At 44.1% G+C, this 16,799-nt stretch overlaps 1 protein-coding gene and 1 non-coding gene across 2 annotated transcripts in view; both read left to right on the forward strand.

The window, feature by feature from the left end:
* Positions 1-16,799, forward strand: part of Nsd3 (nuclear receptor binding SET domain protein 3) — a 111,027-nt gene that overhangs the window by 16,723 nt on the left and 77,505 nt on the right.
* LOC114681368 lies at positions 10,066-10,202 on the forward strand. Its single transcript, XR_003732896.1, has one exon. It is a non-coding gene; the product is annotated as a small nucleolar RNA SNORA70 (small nucleolar RNA).

A 16,799-nucleotide genomic window follows, 5' to 3' on the forward strand; every position in this document is an offset into this window, starting at 1 on the left:
GTTACATAAATAATATCTCTGAAAAGATATTTTTAGCCAGTGACCCTTAGGTGATATGTTGTTAATAGTGTGTGTTTTCAGCATGTGTTTTTAAACATGTTTTTATTTGTGTGTGCATACCGTGGTGCCTGAGTAGAGGTTAGAAGACAACTGTGGTGGTTGATTCTGTCTTGGGGGTTGGGAGGAGGATTTAACTCAGGTCTCAGGATGGTGGCAAACACCATTACTCATTGAATCATCTCACTGGCCTTATTTTTGGCATTTAATAAAATGCTTTCTAATTTTATTTTGTAGTGAAAGTATTACCAGCTAAAATAAAATTGCATATTGTAACGATTCAAAGTAATTGGGGTAAATTTTATTTTGTTGTTTTCCTCATAGTGACCTTATTACTTGCTGACAGGCTTTGTGCTGGGCACACAAGTGATGTTGCAGATACTTCCTGAGCTTTCTTCACCAGGTCTTTAGGAAGAAAGAGCCAATCTCCCTGGGCATGGTGGTGCACACCTTCAATTCTACACTTAGGAGGCAGAGGAAGGTGGATCTCTTGAGTGCGAGGCCAGCCTGGTCTACAGAATGAGTCCCAGGACAGCCAGGGCTACATAGTGAGACCGTGACTCAGACAAAGAACAGATAGCAGATCTGGTGCTGGCTCAGTTGTTAAAGTGCTCGCCACACGAGCGTGAAACCTTGAGTGTGGATCCCCAGTACCGCCCCCCACCCCTACACACAAAACAGGTATAGCAGTTCACCTGTGACCCGAAACTGGGGGGTAGACAGGTAGGATTCCTGGGAGCTCATTGGCCAGCTGTCTCAAAAGAGAGAATGGAGAGTGATAGAGGAACACCTCTAGGCTACAGGCACGTACACACACACACATGTGCACCACCCCCCAGGAGCACACAGCCAATGTGGAGTCAGCTCTAATTCATGTCAACAGCTGGTGACATCTCAGTGACACTTAGAGTTAATGGTGATACAATATTGTGATGGTTAACCCAGTCCTGTGCTCCCTGATATTTTTTCCTATGAGAATTGATTTATTGATAATGTGCCAGGTACTGCCGTTAGTTGTGGGTGTTAAATGAGGATTTATTCCAGTGTTCTTCATACACACTTCATTCTTTCCTTAGTCTCTAGTACCTGCTCCTCCACTCCCACTTCTGTGGTGTGTTTTCATTAAATGCCTCCGATTTCACAGCACATCAAGAAAAGCATTTCAAAAATCTAACTCACTCAGTACTTATCTACTGAGGAACCCAGAAAGTTCTTAACTGGAACTCTCTGAGGTACTATCTGCTGTCAGTCCAGAGAAGAGTTCAGCTCTTCTCAGCCTGGAAAAGACTGATCTCCCGAATTTCACCTCTCAGCCCTGGATATTTTCCGCCAGGAGGTTCTGGCTCTGCCTCGTTTATCTTTTATCTCTGGTGCTCAGGACTGGACGGAATGCAGGCACCCCGTATGAAGTGACCGTGCTTATCAGGAGTAGACTCTGAGCGGCAGCCCAGCATTTCCCTTTCTTGCTTTTCTCTCTGATGATATTGTAAGCTGTAGGAGTTTAGGGACCTTGTCTGAGTCTTCAGCCCTGGGACTTTAGATCTTAGCACAGTGTCTACCCAGTAAATGTTTGTTTGGTTAGAGAAGTCTGAGTAAGTTGGGGCGAGGAGGGTGGGGTAACCGGGCTGTAACATTTGGTTTCTTTCCCATTATAGCAGCAGCAGCAGCAGAATGGGGAGGAAGGAGCTGGCATGAGCCCTCACTGGCCCTTGTCTCAGCCTACGGAGTGTAGGGGACAGCAGCTGGTGTCCAGAACTGACCTAGTGGAGTATTTTACTGTTCTTTCTTATATGAATGTTGTGAGGTCATGCTTCCTTCACACACAGACACCCCTATCCTTTATGACAGGATAGCCCTAAACCAGGTATTTAATGTGGTGGTGGAATGTAAGTAGAATGCTATGATAGTGGAGGAGACACTTGACCTGGCGTTAGAGCTTGGAACTCCCAGGATCCTCCTGCTTCTGCCTCCTGAGTGCTGGAACTAACAGTGTTTGCCACCATGCCCAGCTCGTCGATTCTGGTTTTATTTTTCATCTGTGTGATCTGTGTGGTCAGGCAGTTGTTTTTTAACACAGCATCCCTACTGTGTGCTTCTGCTGTGTCACTTGTGTGCAGGGTGGGTCTGTGACTGTTCTCATTCCGTTTTCTGTCTGTCCTTTCCACCACCTCACCTTCTAATTACTGCACCTCAGTGATAAGTGATAAGCATTTTATTGATTACCATGTACATTGGAATCAGTAATTTTTTAAATGGCTAATACGAATTTTATTGTTGTGAAATGTACAGACTTTTTTTTTTTTTTTTTTTAAGAAAAAAAATTATCTGCTCACCGGTGGTGGCACATATCTTTAATTCCAGCACTTGGGAAGCAGAGGCAGGTGGATCTCTGTGAGTTCAAGGCCAGCCTGGTCTACAGAGCGAGTTCCAGGACAGCTAGGGCTGCACAGAGAAACCATGTCTCGAACAAAACCAAAAAAAGAAAAAGAAAGAAATTGTGTATTTGTGGGAGGTTTTGTTTTTTGAGACATAATTCATGCTTATTAAAGCTCACTTTTTAAAGATTTAATTTTATTTTAGACGGGGTCTCACTATGCATCTCTACTTAGCCTGGAACTTGCTATGTAGACTAGGCTGGCTTTGAACTTTTGATATCTGCCTCCCCAGTGATAGGATCTAATGCATGCACCATCATGCCTGGCTAAGGCTCACTCTTCAAAGTCTACAGTGGTGTGACTTTAGTGTATTTACAGGTTGTACAGCCGTCATTTCTATATCCAGAGCATCACCCAGCAAGAGGCCCCAATTCCCATTACACATAAAATAAACACTTAAAAAAAAAAAAAAAAAAAAAAAAAAACTCTTTCAAAATCTGAGGCTTAGTGCAGTGTGCCATCCAGCTACCTGAGGCTGAGCTGGGAGGACACCCTAAAAACTACAGTAACTAGATACGATTTGCTGCTTCCTTTGTGGAAGGTGAGTGAGGGCACATGAAAATATAAAGTGAGTGTAGTCTCCTTAGTATTTATCTTTATTTAAGAATCCAATTCCGTGTGTGTGTGTGTGTGTGTGTGTGTGTGTGTGTGTGTGTGTGTGTGTGATACGAACACAGGTGATGGTCAGGGATAACTTGTAGGAATCGGTTCTCTCCCCAACCTGGATCGCGCTCCGGTGGTCGGGCTTGGAAGCAGGCACCTTTCCCAGCTGTGCCATCTCTCCAACCCAGGTGTTATTTTAAATATTTTTCAATTGTTTATTTTTTTAAGCAAGTAGGTTTTCCACTTAAACTCAGCAATTAGTCATCAGGTTCGATTTCTTGTTGAAAGCCTACCTTGGAAAGTACCTTTAGTGAAGACCCACAGCACAGTTCAAGTTACTAAAACAGAATGTTAGTTCTCATAGGAAAAGGTCATGCTGCCTTAATGGGATAATAATGTTTTATTAGTGCAATGCTGAAAAGTCACTGAAGGAAAAGGCTCCCCTATAAATCATAGCCTTAAACTTTCAGAGCTAGCCTCAGCTAAATTGGTGGCAGTTAGTTCTTTCTTTTTCTTCTTTATTTTATTTTATTGAGACAGGATCTCACACTGTAACCCTGGCTGTCCTAGAACTCACTCTGTAGACCAGGCTGGCCTGGAACTCACTCTGTAGCCCAGGCTGGCCTGGACCTCTCCTGCTTCCCAAGTGCTGGGATTAAAGGCATGCACCACTACTCCCAGCTTGGTAGAAATTCTTTCAAACCTTAAAATTTTGACACCATCAAATTGTCTTTTAAAAAGTCACAGGAAAACTGAAAACAATTGTAAAGAACCTGTAGAGATAATGCCATTCTATAGTGGCCTGAAAAATCTATGTGTTTGCATTACCGTGAGTTTTACAAACTGAGAGAAAATGCCCAAATTTTAGTCAGAAATTAGATATTTCTACCCAGAATTTTGTCTAAGTATTTATAAAATGTCATTGAAAGCAGTTCATTTTGTTTGTTGGCAAACTAGTAAGTCTTGTAATCTGGTGTTTGTTCTCTCGGAGGGTAGGATAATCTAAAGACAAACGGGCAACCACTTCCACTTGAAAGTTTGTTTGTAGTGCCGCACAGAAAAATTTCAAGCAGGATCCATTTTGTCTGAAAGATTGGCCTTCTATTGAGGTTACTGTGCCAGATTCCGGTATTGCTTTTCATCTCTGGGAAATGGATGAGATGCTTATCAATTCTAGCTACTCTTTGTGAAGGTAAACATTGTTATTCATTTCCTTCTTGGTGCTGGAGGTGTGGTCAGGTTCTTAGAACCTTGTGGGCTTTTGTTATTTTTTCCCAAAAGCTCTACCAACATTTGTAACTTAATGGTAACATTAAATTTTGAGTAGAAACAACCCATGAGAGCCTTGTACTGGGGAGGTTGAGACAGGTGGATCTCAGTGTTTGAGGCCAGCCAGGACTATACAGTGAGACCCTGTCTCAAGATGAAACAAAACTAAAAAACCGAAAAACCAAAAACCCCTGTGTGAGTTAGAGAGGAAGAATGTTAGTTTTAAGTGTAATTTGGACCCTATGTAGAGTACAGAACTTGACTTTTCCTTCTGTTCTAATAGCTGCTGAGTGTCTTAGAGTTTTAAAATAGGTATAAAGCAGAATAATACACTTCCATTATTCTAAATGCATACTTGTTTCATTACTGAAAGTTAATTTTAGGGTCTGGAGAGGGTTCAGCGGTTAAGGGCACTGGCTGTTCTTCCAGAGGACCTGGGTTCAATTCCCAGCACCCACGTGGCAGCGCACACCTGTCTGTAACTCCATTTCCAGGGAATCTGACACCTTCACACCAATGCACCTAAAATAAAAAGTTAAATAAATTATTTAAAAAAAGTTAATTTTAAATTATGAAATCAAAATGGGCAATACAAAAATTATAGATTATTATTATTATTACTACTACTACTGCTACTACTGCTACTACTATTATTATTGGTTTTTCAAGACAGGGTTTCCTGTGTAGTTCTGACTGCCCTGGAACTCATTCTTTAGACCCGGCTGGCCTTGGACTCAGAGATCTGCCTGCCTCTCCCTCCCCAGTGCTGGATCCCCAAGGAATTGGGATAGCCAGTGCACTGCCATGGGATTGATGATTTGAGTGGGATGGTTGATGGTGCAAGGAGCTTTTTTTGTTTAGTAGGTGAGAGACCTCAAAGCCTGCCCCCCAGGGACGCACACACTTCCTCCTACAAGGCCACACCTACTCCGACAAGGCCACACCTCCTAATAGTGCCACTCTCTGTGGGCCTGTGGAGGCCATTTTTATTCAAACCACCATAGGATTGTGGCTTGTAACTCTGGCTGTCCTGGAACTCAAAGAAGTCTGCCTGCCTCTCCCTCTGGAGTGGTAGCATCAAAGGTGTGCACCACCACACCCAGCTTCAAAATTTGTAAAATTTGTCCAAGATTCACATCGATCATGTCTATACAGATATTAAATATAATTGAACACAGAACCAAAATAGTATGGCACCTCTGTGTATGTTAAAGACTGCACACTGTTTTGTTTTTTAAAAGGTGACTCTCCACTCTCTCAAGGTTATATGTCTTAGCTGGTTTTTATTTTTGTCATAGTAGTGGCCAAACAGTGAATTTGCCTGGTTTTTGAGGATCAGCTTAGTAGCTTCATTTCCGTAGACCGCATGCATTCTACTCTTGTTGCTATGGAAACAGGTTGTGACTACATTTATCATAAACGTAGAGAAATGCTCCATGTAACAGTTCACATGAAGAAACATCTTGATTCCCCGTTTTTCCTGGTGAAATAAAGGATCTGTTCTGGACATTGGAGAGCCTGTGTTATGGTCATCTCTCCAGCCCTACCCCCAAGAACTCTGTATAGTATTTCTTTTTGTTTGTGATGAGTCTTAAGATGACATGTTTTTTTTTTTAAATAGGGTCTCTGTATAGCCCTGGCTGGCCTAGAACTTATTACATAGACTAGGCTAGTCTGGAACCCAGAGAGATTCACCTGCCTCTGCACCCTGAATGCTGAGATTAAAGATGTGATCTACCATGCCTGGTTTGATACACTTTTTAAAATTATCAATCTTCCCATGAAAAATAAGAGTCTGCAACTTTAGTTAATAATTTTCAACTTCTTCCCACTTTCTTTTTTTTCCTTTCTGTATATGGATAGCTGCAACAAAAATTTAAAAAGCATTCATCAAGGGGCTGGAGAGATTGCTCAGTGGTTAAGAGCACTGGCTGCAGCCGGGGTGGGGGGTGGGAGGGTGAGAGGGTGAGGTGGGCGTGGGAGGGGCGGCAGCGGCGGCGCCGCACACCTTTAATCCCAACATTCAGGAGGCAGAGGCATTTGAGACCAGCCTAGTCTACAGAGTTTCAGGACAGCTAGAGCGATTACACAGAGAAACCCTGTCTCAAACAAAACAAAACAAAAAATAACCTTGACTGCTCTTCTAAAGGATCTGAGTTCAATTCCCAGCACCCACATGGCAGCACACATTTGTCTGTAACTCCAGTTCCAGGAGATCCAACACCCTCACACAGACATACATGCAGGTTAAATGCTAATGAACATAAATTATAAAAAAAAATAGCGTTCATCAAGTTTATCTTTAGTGTGTGTGTGTGTTTAGTGTATATGATGTGTGTGTGTGTGTGTGTGTGTGTGTGTGTGTGTGTGTGTGTTTAATGTATATGATGTGGAAGCCAAAGGTCAACATCAGTGTCATCCTCAATGCTCTCTCAAAAACAAAAACAAAACTGAGACAAGTCCTCCTGGACTTGGAGCTCATCAATTCGGCTAGGTCTGCAGGCCAGCAAGCCCTTGGGGTCCAGCGGTCCCCTCCCCAGTACGCCACTGTGTTCTGCTTTGTAAATGGGTCTTGGGGCGCAGACTCAGGCCTCAAGTTTGCCCAGCAAGCCCTTTCCTGACTGAGCTGCTTTACCAGCTCTCTGCCTTCAAGAGAAGAGTGTGTTTATTTAGTTAGCACGTGTGTGGGCATGAGTGCGTCCTGATGTACGTGTGCAGTCTAGGGCCAAAGGACAACTTGGAGCTATCAGGTTTCTTCACCCACTCTGTGTTCCAGGGATCGAAACTGGTGTCATCGAGCTTGGTAGAAGGGCCTTTACCATCTTACCAGAGGCCCCCCCCCTTTAAACTTTGATAAAAGGAAGAATTTATCAGAAATTATGTAGCAATTTTATTTACTTAAAAGTACAGTAAAAGTACAGATTACAGGGCTGGAGAGATGGCTCAGCAGTTAAAGAGTTCTGATTGCTCTTCCAGAGGACCTGAGAGTTCAATTCCCAGCACCCACATGGTGGCTCACAACCATCTGTAATGAGATCTGGTGCCCTCTTCTGGCCTGCAGGCATACATGCAGACAGAACACTGTATATTAAAAAAAACAAAGTACAGATTACAGGGTTAGGGTTATAGATCACTTAGTAGAGTACTTGCTTAGCACACACACAGAGCACAAGGTTTGATCCCCAGCTCAGTGTAAAATCAGATATGGTGGTAATACTGCCACTGAGGAGGTGGAGGCAGGAGGGTTGGAAGTTTAAGGTCCCTGTCTCCAAAGGAAGTATAGATTACAATGGCTAGAAGAGCAGTGCAGTTGTTTAGTCTGCCACCGAAGGCTCAGCTCTGGGAAGGAGAGTGGGAAATGTGCAGGAGGGAATATCGCTTTTTTGTTACTTACTTCACATATTGAAGAACTGGGGGAAATTACTCTTTAAGAGCTGAGGTTATTGACCAAAGCGTGTATTTGAAACCTATTTTTACTGTATGTGGGACTATGGTCTTGGCTTTTCATTTGAATAGTGTGGATAATAATAATATTTTTATAGAGAAGTATTTGGGGAGTACTTAAATCATGTAACAAATATAAAACATTTAGGGTTCAGGCAGTGGTGGCGCACACCTTTAATTCCAGCACTCGGGATGCAGAGGCAGGCAGATCTCTCTGAGTTCGAGGCCAGCCTGGTCTACAGAGCAAGTTCTAGGACAGCCAGGGCTGTTACACAGAGAAACCCTGTCTCAAAAAACCAAGAAAAAAACAAACAACAACAACAACAAAAACCCAAGAACATTGAGGAGAGTGTTGATACATAGTAAACTGCTAAAGGTTAATTATTGGTGATATTAACTATTTACAACAATGTAGAAACATTTACATTCTGTGTATGAATGTTTTGTTTATGTGTGTGTATGCAGAATACCTGCGTGTCTGGTGCCCGCAGAGGTGAGAAGAGAGCATCAGGTCTGATAGAATAGAGTTCAGATGGTCGAAAGTCACCACATGGGTCCTAGAGTCAAAGTTGCAGGAGCAACAAGTGTTCTGAACCACCGACCCATCTCTCTAGCCCTGCTCTTATTTCTGTTTATACCAGTACGTTATCCCTGTTACGTTTAGTAGTAAGAATTAGGACTCGTTGTTTGTTTGTTTGTTTATTTATTTATAGTGCTGGGACCAAACCCATGGCTTTATACGCACCAGGCAGGCTCTCTGCCACCAGGGTCACTCCCACCTGAAGTCTGCTGTTCTTGCCGGGGTTCATGTAGGACACAAAGATGTCAGAACGTTAAATTATTTGTACAGAGTGGTTTTAATGCAGTGGGTGAAAAACTCCCTAAGTTTCCCAGCCTGCCTTTCGTGGCCTCAGTGCTTCCTTGCTTCACATTCGTTTTCTTCCTCAAATGTCTTTTTTAATAACAGTGGCAATACAGTTTGATTCCTGGTCACCTTTTGTTTCACACTGCTTACTGCTAGTTTATGAGCCTTACACATTGAATCTTACTAAAGACATTGTGAGGGCTGGAGAGGTGACTCACTTGTTGCTCTTGTTCCCAGCACCCATGTGGGGGCTCCCAACAGTTTGTAACTCCAGTTCTCAGGGATCTGACACCCTCTTTTGACCTCCATGGTCATCAGGCATGCATATGATGCACATACATACATGCAGGCAAATACTCGTGCACATACAATTAAAAATAAAAACACATTGTAGATGTGTTAGGTCAGATCTCTTTTTTTCTTTTTGACTAGTTCTTTTATATCCAATATTGTGTCAAATAATAGGGCAGAGGCGCTGAGGGCGAACCTCAACAGGAACTGTCCTAAGTGGGTTTTGTGGACTAACTTAATTCTCCCAACAGCCCTGTACAAGGGAGACACGGGCTCTAGAAAAGGATCTAAGGAAGGTGGAGAGATCCAGAAAACGCTGCCTGAAATCATAGGTCCACATGTCTTAGAGCTGGGCATTGAGCCAACAGTGTGTGTCCATCGGCACAGAACGGTCCTCTTGTGAGGTTCTAATCCTGGCGTCAGGCCACATGTCTGCTGTTTGCAGGTTGGTGCCTGGCTGTCCTGTGTCTAAAAGCCACTACAGAATGATGACACGTGTAGTTCCAAAATAACTTGAAAAATAATTATCAAAAACTGACTTTTTGCTGGGTGTAGATGACATGTGCTTTTATTCCCAACACTAGGGAGGCAGAGGCAGGTGGATTTTGTGAGGTTAAGGCAGGCCAGAGCTAGTGATACCCTGTCTAAACAAAACAGAAAAGTGGACTAGCCAGATGGCTCATCAGGTGAAGGCACTTGTTAGCAAACATAAGTGGAAGGAAGGAGGGAGCCAACTCCTGAGAGGTTCCTCTGACACATGCCCACATGTGCATACGAGTACACATAATAAAAATGTGACCACCAAACTGTTTTCTCAACGTCTACTTTAGAAAGGAGTGCTGTGTATGATGACATCAGCCTTTAATCTCAGCCCTGGAGTCAGAAGCAAGTGGATCTCTGAATCTACCTGATCTACACAGTGAGTTACAGGCCAGCCAGGAGTACATAATGAGATCCTGCCCCAAATTAAGAAGAAAGGGAAGGGAAGGGAGGGAGGGAGGGAGGAAGGAAGGAAGGAAGGAAGGAAGGAAGGAAGGAAGGAAGGAAGGAAGGAAGGAAGGAAGGAAGGAAGGAAGGAAGGAAGGAAGGAATCTACAGAATCTACAGCCAGTTAAGCTGTAGATTAAGGTTTCTGATGGAGGCCTGGTATGCAGGGGCTGCGAACAGCAGCGTCCTTGATAGTACTTGCTGCTGCCTGTCACCTGTACAGGCTGCCCTAAGGGACCTTGGAGACAGTTTCCTGGTAGCTGTGTTCCTGGTAGTTTCATGTGCGTCTGATCTCAGTGCTGTCCTTAAACTAAGCTCCAGACAGGTACGTGTGGTGCCTTTGGAGAGCCCCAGACCACAGTGGCCAGGTCGTCGTGTCCATCCATACCAAACTGCAGAATAAGGAACATGTGATTGAGGCTCTGGGTGGAGGCGAGTGCAAATTAGTTCCCTGGTTGAGGGGTCAAGTATAAACCCACTCACGGTGCCCTTGACAAGTGACAGACTCCTCAGGCTTCTACTGTGCTGTCCTGTACCCCACCAAATCAAATCTCACACCCAGTCTGCCTGAAAACAAAAAGAAAAAAAAAAAAGACATGGGTTTCCTAAGAATAAGGAATTCTCTAAGTCAGATTAGCATTATTACACTCCTGAAAATTATTAGCTGCAGCTGTGGACGTAGACAGAGTAGAGTATAGCACGTGTGAGGAGGCCCTGTGTTCAACCCCAGCGCCACAAACAAGATTAGAAACAAAAAGGATTGTGTCTCCTGGAAAAGACCAGGAAGCTGCGCCCACGATAACACAACAGTATGGCTGCCTAAACGGTGCTGATGCTGATAGACATGCTAATAAGGGGGGGTCCTGTTCTTAGAAACTGTCTATGGCAAGTAATGACTGCTAAGAGGGGGAGTGTTCTCTCCAGAGATGAGCCCCAGTGCGGTTATCAATACAAAAAAACCTTAACAGATGTACGTGCGAACAACACGGTGGACTTGCAGATTGTATCTTTATATCTGTCTATATATATCCATAGATGTTACACATATGTATACACACATGCACGTGTATGTGTGTGTGTGTGTTTACAGGTTTAGAGAGAGAAGAAGACTTGGTGGAGTCAGTTTCCTCCCTCACCTTATGTGGGTCTGGGGATCAGACTCAGGCTGTCCGGCTTACACAGCCACCTTTAAGCTGAGCTGGCTTGCAGGTCCCAGGTTTTATTTCTTCGATTTGTCTTAACCTTGGAAAGACTACTTCCAGGATCATGCTGTGCTGGCATGTCACAGTCAGAGCCATGTAATCGTGATGTCTCACTGCGGTGAGTATTTGCTAGTCACTTGTTAAAGTGGCAGCTGTTACATGTCGCCGTGGTGGTTTGATTAAGACCTGAGTCTCGGGCGGGCGTTTAGATGCTTGGTCCTTAGTTGATGAACTGTTTAGGAATGATAAGGTGTGGTCTTACTGAAGGAGGCTTGTCTCTCCTCCTGCTGTGGATCTCTGTGTTAGCTCAGGTGCTGTCATCTCCAAGCCTTTGCTCCACCATCATGGACTGCAGCCCCGTGAAACCAGAAGCCCAGTTCAATGCCTTTGTTTTTAAATCAGCTTTCCTGGTTGTCATGCTTTGTCAAATAATAGAAAAGTACAGCAGTTTCCATTTTATATATATATATATTCTGTTTTTAATTAATAAGTAATCTAGGGTGACATATCTAAACTGTTGTTTCAGTTAAGTCTTTTTTGTTGAAACCCTTTAGTGAGCCCTCATGTCCTGGGGTAATATGAAGTTGTTCCTAGTCATGGTGGCACAGGCGCTCGGGGGGCTGAGGGTTGCATGCACCTACCAATTGGAGACAGAGCTGTAAGCAGTGTGAAGTTCACGTCTCTCAAACTTACAGTCTCCCCCAAAACTTAAAACTCGTCTCAGAGATAAAGCCCTTTGTCAGCCATGCTTTGAAAATGTGCTCTTCTTGCCTATCATTTACCTCTTCTTAATGGTTTTGAAGTTCATTTTATCTGTCTTTTTCTCTCCTGGGCCACGATGCTTGTATCTTTTGCCCAACATTTTCTCTTGTATTTTTTTGGGAAGTTTTACAGTTTTAACTTTGGTGGGTTTTTTTGTTATTGTTTTTTCCTTTTTTTTCTTTTCAGAGCTGAGGACCGAACCCAGGGCCTTGTGCATGCTAGGCAAGTGCTCTGCCACTGAGCTAAATCTCCAACCCCGACTTTGGTGTTTTGGCTTGTATAATTTTAATTGCTTCTGTTTATCATAAACCCCAAAGACTGAGGTTCCCAGCTCCTCCAGGGTGTCGAGTCAGCCCTACCTGTTGTCCTTCCTCATCGAATCCCTGGTACTTGGTGCGAGAGCAGGTGTGACATCATATCCACAGGTGTCAGGTGTTTGATGGTTTCCCTCTCACAGTGAGCCCATCCCATTCTGTCACGCAGTTAGCTTCCGGGTGAGGGAAGGCTAGTCTGCTCCGGAAAATGGCAACAGAGAGATAACAGTTAGGCTTCTGAGACGGGGTTCTTTCAATCACTGATTTTTTTTTTTTTAAATTTATTACTCTATTGTCTGTGCATGAGTGTTGTGCCTGCAGGTATGTCTGTGTACCACATTCTGGTGTCCTCGAAGGACAGACAAAGGTGTTAGACCCCCTGAAACTGGAGTTATGGGTGGTTGCAAACTGCTCTGTGGGTGCTAGGAACCAAACCCAGGTCCTCTGCAAGAGCAACAAGTACTGTCAACCCCCGAGCCGTTTCTCCAGCCCTTTTCATTCATTTATTTATTGAACATTCAGAACAGTGTTGAATGTCCCTTCTAGAGTATACAGCTCAGTAAGTGGGGGTGAAAATTATTAGAAGACTTCTTAGAGAACATCCTCATCCTTGTATAATATATATCACGTACGGGCCAAAAAGGAGAAAAAGTAGGCTTCCTGAGGAGAATGTTTGGTGGACCTTAGAAAGCCCCACTGAGGGGCTGATGAGTGGTCCAGACGGGCAAAGCAGCACACTTAAAACAATTGTCGTTACAGGTTGGGGAGGTAGTCCAGCCAGTAAAGTGCTTGTGGCACACACATGGTAGCCCAGTTTAGATCTCCAGCACCCACGTGAAAAGCCAGGTCCAGCAGCACACGTCTGCAATCCTGGTGCTGAGGTGGCAGAGACGAGGATTCTGTTGCTTACTGTCTGACTAGTCATGAGCTCTGTGGTGAATGAGAAACTGTCTCGAAAAATCAGGTGGCAGGTAATTGAGGAAGACATCAGATGTTGGCTGTTCATCTCCACATGTATGTATGCTTGCACGTGTGCGCTCACACAGCTACCTGCATACAAACAAACATGTTCACAGGAATAAAAACTTTTAAAAATCTGCTCACAAGTCTAGCATAGCACGGCATCCCTGTGTCTCAGCGCCCAAGAGGCTCAAGCCAGGAGGACCAGTTTCAAGCCCACTCGGGTGTATAGTGAGTCCCTGTCTCAAAAAGGGTGGGCGGGGCCACTGGAGAGATGGCTCACTGGCTAAGAGCACTGGTTACTCTTCCAGAGGACCCATTTTCAGTTCCCAGCACCCACATGGCAGCTGACAATCTTTTGTAACCCCAGTTTCTGAGGATGCAAAACCCTTTTCTGATCACTGAATACATGTAGTGCACAGATATACACAAGCAAACACCTATACACCTTGAAAATAAGTCTTAAAAAAAAAAAACTGATTACATGGCACATCTGAGCCGCAGAGGCCAGTGAGTGTAGCAGTGGGCAGTCTTGGTAGGTGCTGAGGCTTCTGGGTAATGACCATGTTGACACTCTTCTACGTGTTAACAATACTGCTTACTAAAGTAGACAGCAGCAACAACAAAACCATGGCAGGTGTGTGGTGATGCATTCTTTTAATCCCAGCACTTGGGAGGCAGAGGCAGGTAGGTCTCTGTGAATTGGAGGTCAGCTTGGTCTACATAGTTTCAGGGCAGTAAAGGCTGTACAGGGAGACTTTGTCTCAAAACAACAGCAACAAACCCCCCCCCCACACACACAAAAACACTAAACAGAATACAGTACCTTCATTTCTTTTTCACTGTACCTGTGACTTGTAGCTAGAACCCAGAATCTTGTGCACGCTAGGTGTCATAGTTAGGGTTTCTATTGCTGTGAAGAGACACTGTGACCACAGCAACTCTTATAAAGGCAAACATTTAATTGAGGCTGGCTTACAGTTCAGAGGTCTAGTCCATTGTCATCATGGCAGGAAGCATGGTAGCACGCAGGTAGACATGGTACTGGAGAGGAGCTGAGAGTGCTACATCCAGATCTGCAGGCAGCAGGAAGAGAGTGAGACACTGAGCCTGGCTAGAGCATTTGAAACCTCAACGCCCGCCCCCCAATGTGAAACATTGAGACACTTCCTCCAGCAAGGCCACACCTTTAATAATGCCACTCCCCATGGACTTATAGGGGCCATTTTCCTTGAGACCACCACACTAGGCTAATGCTGTACTAACTCATGGAGCAACACCCACAGCCTTCAGAATGACTTTTGTGAGAGTCAGCGTTGTTGATTGTAGTAATGGTTCGTTTTCCTTGTTGTGTTAAAGGATTTTGAGGGAATAAGTTGTATGATTGGACTTGCTTTTAAGAGGTGAGTAGATGTTATAAGGGAAAGTCGACTATGAAGAAGCAGAAGTAGGAGGCTGGGCAGGTATCTCTGTTAGTTACTTTTCTTGTTGCTATGACCAAATGCCTGACATGCAGCAGCTTAAGGGAAGGAAGGTTTATTTTAGCTCATGGTTTGAAAGGGTGCATTCATCATGGTGCAGAAGGCATTGGTGGAGCAGCCCCTCTCATGGCGGGAAGAACATGCAGCAGCTAGCTCTTCACTCCATGCTGTGTGTGCATTAGGGAGTGGAAGGATCGGGGAGGGAAGGGCTAGTTCAAGGAGGAAGAGAGAGACTCATCCTCCCTCGAATGACTTTCTCCAAGTAGACTGCACCCTCTAAAAATCACACACCTTACCAAAACAAGGCCGCCTGGAGAGAAGCAAGGATTTAAAGACATGAGCATTTCGGGGGCAGTTTCACATTGACCCCGTAATGTGAGCTGTGGAGTCAGAAAGCTGAGCGAGTTCATCAAGAGATGAGATGATGTAGACAGTGGGCGTTACATATGTAGAGAATAAGACTCGAGTCTTATTCGAATAAGACACTGTGATTCCGAGGCTTCCTGCTTGGACAGCTGACAGATGCGGCTTCTTTGGGAGGGAAGATTGGAAGGACACATTTAGATCGAGTGAGAAGTGAGAGCTGAGATATGGAGTGCCTTCCCGCAGGCATTTGGATTACAAGTGGAGTGTGTGTGTGTGAGGGGGGGGAGTGAGACATTTCTATAGGAGGAACATTGGAGGCACTTGCAGAGAGTGTACCGTGTGAGATCTCAGCTCCACCATTTCAGCCAGCTTCTGTTGGCTGCGTTGACTGAGAGCAAATCCTTTGATTCCTTTTTAAATCTTTCCTCATGTGAAATGGAAATATTATTTGCTTTATAGAGTTAAGTAAGTGTAATGTGACAGTGAGTCCACAATTTAAAGATATTTGGCTCCGTGGATGCTCAGGAAAGTTGGTTCATGCACCTGCTGTTTGGATTGATGGGGGAAAGGTTACAGAAACCTTGAAAAGCATGAGGAGATTTGCTAAATTATGAAGCTAGAGTGTTTTTAAGTTTGGAATTAGTTTCAAGAACTGTTTTCTAACTGCTGTGAAGAAAAGTTAGAGGCAAGACATATCTAGGTAGCCAGGTGTGGTGACTGTTGCCTTTAATCTCAGCATTTGGGAGGCTGAACTTGCCTAGAATTCAGTCCAGGTCATCCTGGCTACGTTAAAAACAAGACAAAAAATATCTAGAAATGTCAATGATTATAGTCTAGGATAAGGTGCTGAGGGCTGGTTGTGTTTTGAAATTAGAAGTCAAAGAATAAATCAGATTTTAAAAGAAGAAACTACCAGGTGTGGTGATGCAACATAGGGAGATACTGTCTCAGAAAAAACAGAGCGTAAAGAAGAAACTATAGGATTTGTTCAAACTAGTTTCGTGATTTAACAGGGAAGAAAGACAAAATCACTTATGATTCTATGATTTGTAGTATACGAAGGCTAATAAAAAGGGCAGAAGCTGTGACTAATTGGTTGGGAAGCCAAGTTGAGTAGGGAAAGGCCTGCTTCCAGTCCGGAATGTGTGACTCCTGAGGTTAAAGTATGGTTGTTCTTATGTCATCAGTTTCTCTCTGGCAAAGATACCGTGAAAAAGAACACAAGATTAGAAAGCAGGAAATTCAGTCTTCAAGCCAAATCACTAATTAGCCTTGTGGCCCTGGGAAAATCTACATCTCTGGTACTTAGTGTAGTTGTCTAGCAAGTGAGGCGAAAGCACATCTGCCTTGGCAGCCTTCCAGAGGTGTTTGCAGATGAAGTGAGAATGCACATCGGGGGCTGGAGCGGTGGCTGCTCTTGTGGACGATCCAAGTTTGGTTCCCAGAACCCAACTTGGGCAGCTCACAGCCCCCCTGTAATTTCAACCCCAGAGGATCTGGAAGCCTCTATGGGTACTTGAATCACATGTATGCGCACGGGTGCGCACACACACACACACACACACACACACACACACACACACACAATTTAAAACCATTTCCTTTAGTACTAGGAATGTAGCTCAGTAGTAGAGAGAAAGCTAGGGTACACAAGGCCTCGGGTACGATCCCTAACACCCTCGGCACTTATAAAAAATACTCTTGTCATTGCAGTTAGGACCAGAGAAGGGAAAACGTCACAATTTGTGGTAGCTTTTGTTTGG

Source organism: Peromyscus leucopus, chromosome 17 (genome assembly GCF_004664715.2).
Source record: "Peromyscus leucopus breed LL Stock chromosome 17, UCI_PerLeu_2.1, whole genome shotgun sequence".
NCBI lineage: Eukaryota > Metazoa > Chordata > Mammalia > Rodentia > Cricetidae > Peromyscus > Peromyscus leucopus.